General features: G+C 33.2%; 1 long non-coding RNA gene across 1 annotated transcript; it reads right to left on the bottom strand.

Moving 5' to 3' along the window:
• Positions 1-6,652: 6,652 nt before the first annotated feature.
• LOC139495473 (uncharacterized) lies at positions 6,653-9,947 on the bottom strand. Its single transcript, XR_011657353.1, has 3 exons — positions 9,653-9,947; positions 8,389-8,717; positions 6,653-8,045 (listed from the first exon to the last, which is right to left on the bottom strand). It is a non-coding gene; the product is annotated as an uncharacterized lncRNA (long non-coding RNA).
• Positions 9,948-10,844: the final 897 nt, after the last annotated feature.

Here is a 10,844-nt window from a genome sequence, read left to right as displayed (position 1 = left end):
CAATCGAACAATATTTTATCCATCAGATCGATACAAAGGAAACTAAACCAAAAAAATGAACGAATATGGTAGGGTATTTATCCACTTCGTACAGATCTAAGAAGAAGTCGCAGTTACTAAACCGTCAAAGATATCAACTACTTATCAAAATATCAGTTAGTCAAACAACGAATGATTAATTGGTTGGTTGTAAACAACAGATATATCAAATTTGTCACGATACTTACTTTAAATGACCCTGAAATGGCAACAAATTTTGCCAACATCCCTCAAATCTATGGGGGTTGCGCCACTTCAAATGGGCCTTATTTCCATAATCTGGAATTAGATTTAAAAATAAAAGATATATAAATAAAGGCAACAGTAGTATACCGCTGTTCAAAACTCATAAATCCATGGACAAAAAACAAAATCGGGGTAACAAACCAAAACCGAGGGAAACGCATTAAATATAAGAGAACAACGACACAACACCAAAACGCAACACACACAGAAACGGACCAAGCAACAGACAAAACACCACGAGAATAACAAATATAACATCAAAACCAAATACATGAATTTGGGATAGACAAGTACCGTGCCACGTCTTATCTCAATATCTCAAAAATAAGAGAAAACACAAACGACTCAACGTTAAAGTGCAACACACACAAAAACGAACAATAATATAACAATGGCCATCTTCCTGACTTGATACAGGACACTTTTAAAGGGGAATAAAAGTGGTGGGTTGAACCTGGTTTTATGTTATATTAAACGCGTGATCAACAGTATAGATTAATAATTCATAGAATTTTTCTTGTTATATTTGATCTATGTATTCAAAAAGTTAAGTTTAAAAAAATAAATTACATGTATTGTTTAAACGATATATCACGGTTGAAAGGGATGGGCAGTTCTGTGTATACGAGTTTTTGGCGACCAATTGTCCAATTGGAACCTAAATCATGTACATAAGTATAGGTAAATTGTTTCTTTTTCGGTGCCGGTAGCCGTTCCAAACCAAGATATTTCTATAAATTGTTACTGAATTTTTTTGTGTGCAATATTTAAGAGGATAGTAGTACCTAGATTTTGTACACCAGCGTATACACAAGGCTCGCCAATGAAGCTCGAATAAATAAATATTACGGTCAAATGAAGTACGGTACAAGTTTTAAAAAAAAAGTTTTTATACATCTGACATTTATGATAGGTTAAAGATGTCCAGACATCTATGACCTAAGTGTAATATTACTTACTGTGGCATAATCTTTGTTAATGAACAGATAATGGTGGTTGATCGTGTGTCCTTTGATCCTGAAATATTATCCCTATATACTTGGCACTATGTCAAGTAACAGCAACATTAATGAGTAAATTAGAGATTTTAACCAGTACACTTTTGAGGGAATTTAAAGTTTTCCTATTCTGGTTATTGTACTTGACTGATTACCAGGATGTTCTTCCACACAAGAGGTAAATTATATAACCTGTGGTCAAAAGTCCATTATCTGTAAAAGGTCTGATAGTGCTTGATATCTGTCATATTTGTTTATCCTATTTTACCCGAGGTACTACACTCCCCCTGACTTTATAAAAAAGGGGTAACCACCGGAGAAAAACAAAAGATCCTATGCTGGGGGAATATCATTAAAATATAGAATTAGAAATACAGTGGACCCGCCCCGTACCCCCGCCCTTTGGAACTTATACAACAGGTGGCCCCCTGTCTTTGACACCCCTGGGATCCCTAAGACACTCGCCCCAGGATTATACATATATACATTATTCCATCTTGGCCAACGGGCCGTATAAAATTAAATATAATTATTAAAGGCGGTGATTAATTTTTCTTTCCGTAACTCCTAAATATAATTAAAAAAAACGTCAACACATTTGACAAAATCCAATGAGAATTACAAATATAATCCGATGAGAATTCAAAATTTTAAATGCAAAATATTACAAAAATAAAAATATTTTAATGGTTTTTTTTCTTTAAAAAAAAATTACAAAATTATTTTTTTCCAAAATTCAGAAAAAAATTTAAATTCCATTTTTTTTTTAAATTAAATAAAAAGAAAGAAAGAATGTTTAATTATCACCACTGTATATAGGTACCCTTGGATAGAGGTGTAAATGCTGTATGAGAATATTCACGTCTGCCAAAAGATTGGAATGTGTTCACATTTCATTTCAATGGTAATTATCTGGACAGTAGCTGCAATTAATTCCTGAAAGTTCCTAATCATTTAGCAGTGGTTAGTGTTATTAATCTGTAATCAACATGTTTTGTTGCACTGTTTTTGCCTTTGTCTCAATAGCAGCTAACTTTGCGTTTCCCTTGGTTTTAGTTTTATTAACCCGATTTTGTTTTTTGTCCATGGATTTATGAGATTTGCACAGCGGTATACTACTGTTGCCTTTATTTGTATATATTGTACATGTAAAAATTGAGAATGGAAATGGGGAATGTATCAAAGAGACAACAACCCGACCCTAGAAAAAAAAACCATCAGAAAGTCACCAACAGGTCTTCAATGTAACGAGAAATTCCCGCACCCAGACGCGTCCTTCAATGTACATTTTAAACACCAGAGAAGAGCAGACGATTTAAAAGAAAAACTCTTTTTTCTTATCCCAGGCATAGATTACCTTAGACGTATTTGGCACAACTTTTTGGAATTTTAGATCCTCAATGCTCTTCAACTTTGTATTTGTTTGGTTTATAACTATTTTGATATGAGCGTCACTGATGAGTCTTATGTAGACGAAACGCGCGTCTGGCGTACTAAATTATAATCCTGGTACCTATGATAACTATTGTGTAATCCAGCATCATATAAAATAATTTTGTGTCTAAGGTTATAGTGCAGTTTGAGCCCCAAAAAAACAGGTTCATTATGTCCACTGGTTGTGTTTGGTTGCTGTCTGCCATATTAAATGGATTTCATTTTTTTTGTTATTTGCTTAAATTTGTCTATTAGCTTTCTCTTCTGAAATTGAAAAAAAACACAAATTAAGTGTGCTGGGCTTATTTTAATTAACCTTCATCAGAAACATACAACAAAAATTGAAAAGCAAAGGATGAAGATACCATTATCTTGGGACCTAATAAGCCCATGTATATCGATCTTTAAGTTGAGGATTTTGCTCATTGTTGAAGACTTCATGTGACCTGTACTTGTTTACATCAGTGCCCAACAATGCAGGGTTAGTAGTTGTCTCAATTGCAATCATTCCATGTATTTTTGCTTTTGTATCATTTAAAGACTTCAATTCTTCAATAATTTAAGTTACACATTTTAATTACAAAACATTCAACAGTTATTTACAAATAACAAAGTTTGTGAACAACAGATCTAATTCGTGAGCTTGTAATTATTTTACAGTCAATATGTTTTAATATTTATCAAGAGACATCATAAGATAGATGAATCATGTTCATAAAATTCTTTCCTTGTCAGACTGTTACTGAGCTCAAAACCAACTGAGCTCAAAACCAGTGAAAATTGCAAGTGGCTTTTGGCTTCTATTATTTTGATAAGGTGAGTAATTTTTCGTCATTTCTTTTGATGTTCTGTCATATCCAGTCAGACTATTTCAACAAGATGTTTTCAAATTGTCCTAGTACTTCAAAGTGCTCTTTTTTCAATAATAATCTGAAATACACAAAATCAACAGTAACTTCATAATGTACACACTTTAACATGTCAGATTAATATGATTCAGAAATTGATGCACAGACTTTGGTTTACAGTTGACAACCCCGTGTCCTGTGGGATTGTGTCCGCTCCATATCTAGATAACCGTTATGATTTCAAAGTTTATACTTGACATCCATTTTAACCACCACAAGAGGGCGTGTCATGATGTATGTACAACTTCTTAGGTCAAAGGTCAACGTCAAAAAAACTTTGGTTTCAGTTGACAATCCTGTGTCCTGTGGTGAAGATTGTGTCCGCTCTATATCTTGAGAACCATTATGATTTCAAATATTATACTTGACATCCATTTTAACCAACACCAGAGGGTGTGTCATCATGTATGTACAACTTCCTAGGTCAAAGGTCAAGGTCAAAAACTTTGGTTTAGAGTTGACAACACCGTGTCCTGTGGTGAAGATCGTGTCCGCTCCATATCTAGATAACCGTTATGATTTCAAAGTTTATACTTGACATCCATTTTAACCACCACCAGAGGGCGTGTCATGATGTATGTACAACTTCTTAGGTCAAAGGTCAATGTCAAAAAAACTTTGGTTTCAGTTGACAATCCTGTGTCCTGTGGTGAAGATCGTGTCTGCTCTATATCTTGAGAACCATTATGATTTCAAATATTATACTTGACATCCATTTTAACCAACACCAGAGGGTGTGTCATGATGTATGTACCACTTCCTAGGTCAAAGGTCTGTCTGTCTGTTGGTCTGTCCATCGCTAACAAATTTGATCCACACTATATATTGAGAGGACAGCTGTTATTATGTCATACTTTATACCTGACAAACATTTTCAACTTAACATATATATAAACCAACACCAGAGAATGTGTCATAATGTATGCATCCTAGGTCTAAGGTCAGTCTGTCTGTCTGTCCATCCGTTCGTTGTTCTTAACAAATTGTGTCCGCTCTACCTCTCGAGAACCGTTAATATTTCATACTTTATACTTGGTGGGTCATAATATATTGAAGGCATAATTCTAAAAATATGTGACAAATATCAATTGGGCAGCACCTTTAAACATATTGTTCAAACATCAATCCATATATCCAGAAGTCACCTTAGAGAAGTCAACAATTAGTTCACATCATGCAGTCATATCACTATTATACTATGAAAGTAAGATGAGAATAATTATCAGTTTTAACTTAAAATCTTAGATTGAAATCACACATGAGTATTTACACTCATTTACACACTTATTTACCCCACGTTATTGACAGCGGGGCCCACAGAGATGGCTTCCATCTCAATGATATCTAGTTACGTCAACAAATAGTACAAATTTACTATCATAGACCAATTTAAAATTGCCAAGATCAATAGTCTTTTTATTTTTAAATTTATGGGATGGATGCAAGCGATGCCTTATTTCTGGAAGATGATATTATCTTTCTTGATGACAATGAAGCGTCTGAAGCTGTACTATCTGACGACGAAGATGTGTACTTTATTGAAGAATCTGAAGATGGCAATGCAGAAGCTGCATCTGACTGATAACGAAGATGTTTTTTTTCTAGAAGAAACTGAAGCTGACAATGAAGAAGGTTTACTATCTGACGACGAAGATGTGTACTTTATTGAAGAATCTGAAGATGGCAATGCAGAAGCTGCATCTGATAACGAAGATGTTTATTTTTTAGAAGAAACTGAAGCTGACAATGAAGAAGGTTTACTATCTGATGACGAAGATTTGTACTTTTTGGAAGAAACAGAAGAAACATGTAATGGTAAGTTTAAACCTTTCATTATTATTTTATTTGATTTCATGTGTACAGTTTTCTCATTGGCAATCATACCAGATCTTCTTTTTTTACTATTCAATCACACACTTGAAATTTGCGAAAAGTTCCTTGAAGTTGTCTTTATTAACAAAAATCATTGAAAGAGACAAACATACTTAAAATATTATTACGACAATTACGAGCATTTCAGAATTACTTTCTCAAGTGTTTTTTTTTTTTGGCTCTTTTTTCAAGTTTTCAAGATTCTGTTTTTTTTTTATCGACACAAGAGACGAAGCATCTATAATGTCATCGTGAATTTATTAACGGACCCGGAATAATTAGCAATTTCAAAACTTTTTTTTACATGCCTAATTATTCGGAGAAAGTTTGAGTGCACAACTGTTATGAACATACAACGATTTCCGAACTTCTTTCTCTCTTGTTTTGTCTGGAAAAACAGCAATAGAATTTGATATATATAAAAAAAAAAAAACCACCTGAAGTTATTATTGTACGGAAACATTAAGTTACTTCCGGCAGGGGTATAGAAAAAAAATAACAGAAATTTCTTTTACTTTCCCAAAAGGAAGATTTTTTAAAGCTGTTTTAAAAAAAAAATGATAAACATTATATGGATCACCTTGCAGTTTTTCAACTATACCTTAATTTAAAAAAATAGTTTAACTTTGGATAAACATAACGCGTTCTATTTGAAAAAGAGAAAATCTATTTTATTCTCTTTTTAGTGTGGTTTCAAATTCGGTAAACAAAAAGATTGTCATCGTTTATTGTAAAAAAACATCTTTATTTGAAGAAGCGAGGCGATTTAGTTGCTAAAAATTAGTGAAAATTTATCCAGAATTACACCTGATGTTAACTTTATATTCATGCAGCAACAAAGAATGATGAAACTCATTGAAATTTTTCCTCATCTATTATCATAATGAATTTAAAAATAAATGAAAATGGGGAAATATCCCCGGAATAAAATGACTTTTAGACTGGGGAAATATCCCCAGAAAAAGACCTTCAGACTGGGGAAATATCCCCACTTTTCTTCAAATATAATTATAAGTTTGAGAAGAATGTGTAAGTACCTGTAATTAACATCATGAATAAAGAGGGGAAATATCCCCAAATTAAATATGACTTTCAATATGGTGATAAAAGAATACGAAATGGAGAAATTTCCCCATTAAATTACAAGTAGTGGGAAAACATCCATACAGGAAGACAACACATACGTGAACACTTAACAATATTGGGGAAATTTCCCCACATGAAAATAATCTTTAAAACAAGCTGTGTAATTGGTCATTTTCTATGTCGAAGAAATAAAAAATATACATGGAATGGGGAAATGTCCCCATTATGTGTATTTATCCATTTCTACAGCATTTTGCAAAGATTTACTTTCCGTCTAAAAATGTCAATCTTGAATATAAAAATGACGAACATTTATCAGGTGAAGCTTGGAAAAGCAGTGTGATTCTCAATGCACTTTTCGACTGATTTTTTTTTATATTGCAAACAAGTCAAGCTAATGAAAATACTGCTTTAAATTCTTTTTGCAAAGTTAGATAGCGGGCCTTAGATTTGAAGGTCATAATTAACACTAACTAATGTACATGTGCAAGACTTTAAATGACTTTGAAACATTCAAATACGAAATAAAAGATGAATCTTGGTGATTCGCACTGTCCAGTGGGAAATAAATATGCATATTCAGGACAAGAACAAGTTAATGTAACATGAAAAATAACTTTACTTTTCACTTGAACCACACGCAGAGTCGGATTTTCAACAAGCTAATTCATAAAGGAGGAGTAAAAGATACCAGAGGGACATTCAAACTCATAAATCGAAAGTAAACTAACGCCATGGCTACAAAAGAAAAGACAAACAATAGTGAAGAAGAAACGTCAAAGAAATTAAAACCTACAAGCAACACGCATCCCACCAAAAGCTTGGGGTGATCTCGGCAACTCCGAAAGGGAAGAAAATACTGCTTCACATGTGACAACCGTCACGTTGTTCATAAGATAACAGTCCACCGAAACGGACATAGCATTATCACTTCGAGCCAATCAATCCTTTGATCAAACTCCTTCATGCTGCGTGCTAAGCGGAGAAGCAACAAATACAAATTCTAAAGTTTCCGTTTTCATCCAGCTGGGTTCCAAACTACGACCTCTCGCACTCGGGGTGATCACGCTACCACGTATTCGTGTATCCATCAAATTAAAGGAAAGTAAACGAGATAGAAATCAATGTTTTTTCAAGAGAAAACATAATTACAAACTGTTTAATGTCAGTACAGCACAAGTAGAAAATTTAAACTCTTGAAAATTACATATTAAAGCATGCACATTATTTTGAATAAAACATAATTGTACTGTTGCTGTTGAAACCATATGTTGTTCAACTGCTAGGTTAAATAGCCACAACAAATATGATACCTCATGTATATAACAAATCAAATCAAAAAAGAAAAGGAGTTCTATTAGTTCCTGTATTATAGAATAAAATATCTGTTTCGTTTGACATATATAGCCATATACATATGAGCTATATATGGTGCGTCTAGTTGTCATGTTCTTCGTATTTCCTGAAAATACATAAAAAACAACGATTGATTTCGACCTTAAATGTTGTTAGTTGATGATTAAAGAAAAACAAATAAATATTATAAAGTAGTCAATTACCGATTTCGAGTTGAGTTTGCTAATAAAACGTCCAGATGTTTTGCTCAAATGAAAAATATTTAATTTGAAAAGAAGATAAATATTTAGTTTTCTCAGTGATATTAGCAAGCAAAGACAACGCGTTTGACATTTGATCCGTGAAGAGACATTTCCAGTCATTAATTCCACTTTCAATTTTTTCGATAAATATTTTGTCAAAAACTGGCGTGGATACTTTTGGTACACCCTTTGGCAATTCTACTTCACCTTTATCGTTAAACATGAACATTCCACTTGTTGAAATCTTCCAAGGCCCCGCATGATTGGATTTGTAACACAGTTTAATCTTATTAGATACTTCATCCATTGTAAATCTATAATGTAATGGCTTGATATGTTTCCGTACATCAGCAATAAATGGTTGAAGCCAGTTCCTAATATCGTATTGCCAAATTAAGTTGCTTGGATTTGGTAAGAGATCCATAAGCTCAGGGATTTCTTCTGCGTCATTTCGACGGAGGGAATCTACTATTTTGCTGAAAACCGGCGTCAATATCCTCATGTGTGTGTCCAACATACAGAAAAGAAAGGTGAACCTGCAAAAAAAAAATATTTTCATAAAAAATTCTATCAAATTTTATATTGATTTATATTTTAAAACTGTCCGCATTACGATTCTTGTATGTGCATTCTTTTGCTAATTGTTTTGACATTTCTCTGAAGCAATATTGCGACAGTCATGATAGTGGATGTATGTGGAGTATTTATATATTACACTTGATACATTATTTCAGGGACGGTGTTCCATATCATGAATTCAGTTAGTCTAAAAATACGACGGATGTCCCTCGAGGAGCTGTTAACCGAGTTTTCCGGTGGTATTGGAGTTACTTTATATTTTTATGTAATGGTTTGTCTTAGTTGTTTTACTGTTGAGATGATTTATTTTAATCGACTTTTCATTATGATTCTCCGTCGGTATATTGTCTCGCTTTATTATATCTTATTCATCATGTTCATTTGGATACAGTTATTCATGTTAATACATAATGATACGACCCTTATAAAAATGGTAGGAGGAATCACCGATCAATTCAGTAGGAACAAGAATGTGTCCTCAGTACACGAATGCCCCACTCGCACTTTCATTTTCTATGTTCAGTGGACCGTGACATTGGGATAAAAACTCTAATTTGGCATTAAAATTAGAAAGATTATATCATAGGGAACATGTGTACTAAGTTTGAAGTTGATTGGACTTCAACTTCATCAAAAACTACCTTGACCAAAAACTTTAACCTGAAGCGGGACAGACGGACAAACGGACGGACGGACGAACGGACGGACGAACAGACGAACGGGCGAACGGACGCACAGACCAGAAAACATAATGCCCCTCTACTATCGTAGGTGGGGCATAAAAATACGTGTGTCCATTGTCATGATTGTATTCCCTGAATTTTTTTAGATAGGAATTCTATTATCTAACAGTAGTATGATTACTGTGGGCTATAAGATATCAAATGTCTACCTCTTGAAATACTTTCATGTGCACCAGTAACTCGCAAAACGATAAAACATATTTATTTTTGTTTTCCCGCCAGCAGTTGTCCGCTTGAATATACAATACTGGAGGCAACGTTCCACCCTGCAAAAATTATAATTCAAACCTTAAACATGTTATTTTATTTATCTTGCTCATTCATTACTTGATGTGTCAAAACAGGAGTTTGTTGTCCACTAAATAGCTGTAGCTGACTAAAATAATTGCAAGTATATAATACTGCCTTAGCAAGTACAGTATGTCCAATGAACATACACACCAATATGTGCTATTCCTCCCTACCGTGTTTCTTTTAGTTGTTTTGTCATCGTAGTTGTAATGTTTTCCCCCTTCTTGATGTGGTATGGTATATGCTATATTTGTAACATAACCGAATTAAACTTCGATATTAATTATGAAAAGACAAAATATTGGTTGAAATCCATGTTGCTTTTTGTATATCAAGATACATTGTATTAAGAATGTCCCAGACACCCGCAGAAGTCGACTTAAACACATACGTATGCATGTAAACACATATAAATTTTTCATAGATTTTATATTCAATTACAATGCAAAATATTCTATAAGAATACTAAACCACCGAGGCTGTACCATTTTAGTAGGCTTGACTTCTAACAGATAACAAAAAAAAATGATATTTCTTTTTTTATGTCTCTTCATGATTAACCATGAACTTAATATGTAGTTCATCCTTAAAGTGGAAAAGTAAAGATAATCGGTTTAATAGATATTACTATCTAGTAATAGCATAATTTAGTCAGTCATAATGTGAATCTTTTCAGTCAATATAATTATGTATGCACAAAACTGATAATCTGTGTATCGCACTATTTCGGATCATTTCTACTGAGGGCTATTTGAAATTTTCTAGTTTGAATTGTTCTATATTTGCATTGTTGTTTTGTAATATTTATAGCTGATTATTGACATTGATTTTACTCATTGTTGAAGGCTGTGTGGTGATCTATAATTGTAATTTTTGGTGGCATTGATCTCTTGTCACATTCCAGCACTCTGCAATGGTGGTTTCTATAAATTTATCATTTATGATTATGAAATACATGCTTTTCTATTTCAAATAAATCAATACAAGTAAAGGCAAAGGCAGAGATAATCGTGTGTAAAATAGCAGAACAAATGTGTCGTCAAATAAAAT

This window comes from Mytilus edulis, chromosome 11 (genome assembly GCF_963676685.1).
Source record: "Mytilus edulis chromosome 11, xbMytEdul2.2, whole genome shotgun sequence".
Taxonomy (NCBI): Eukaryota; Metazoa; Mollusca; class Bivalvia; order Mytilida; family Mytilidae; genus Mytilus; species Mytilus edulis.
This window is presented reverse-complemented; position numbering and strand designations above follow the sequence as displayed.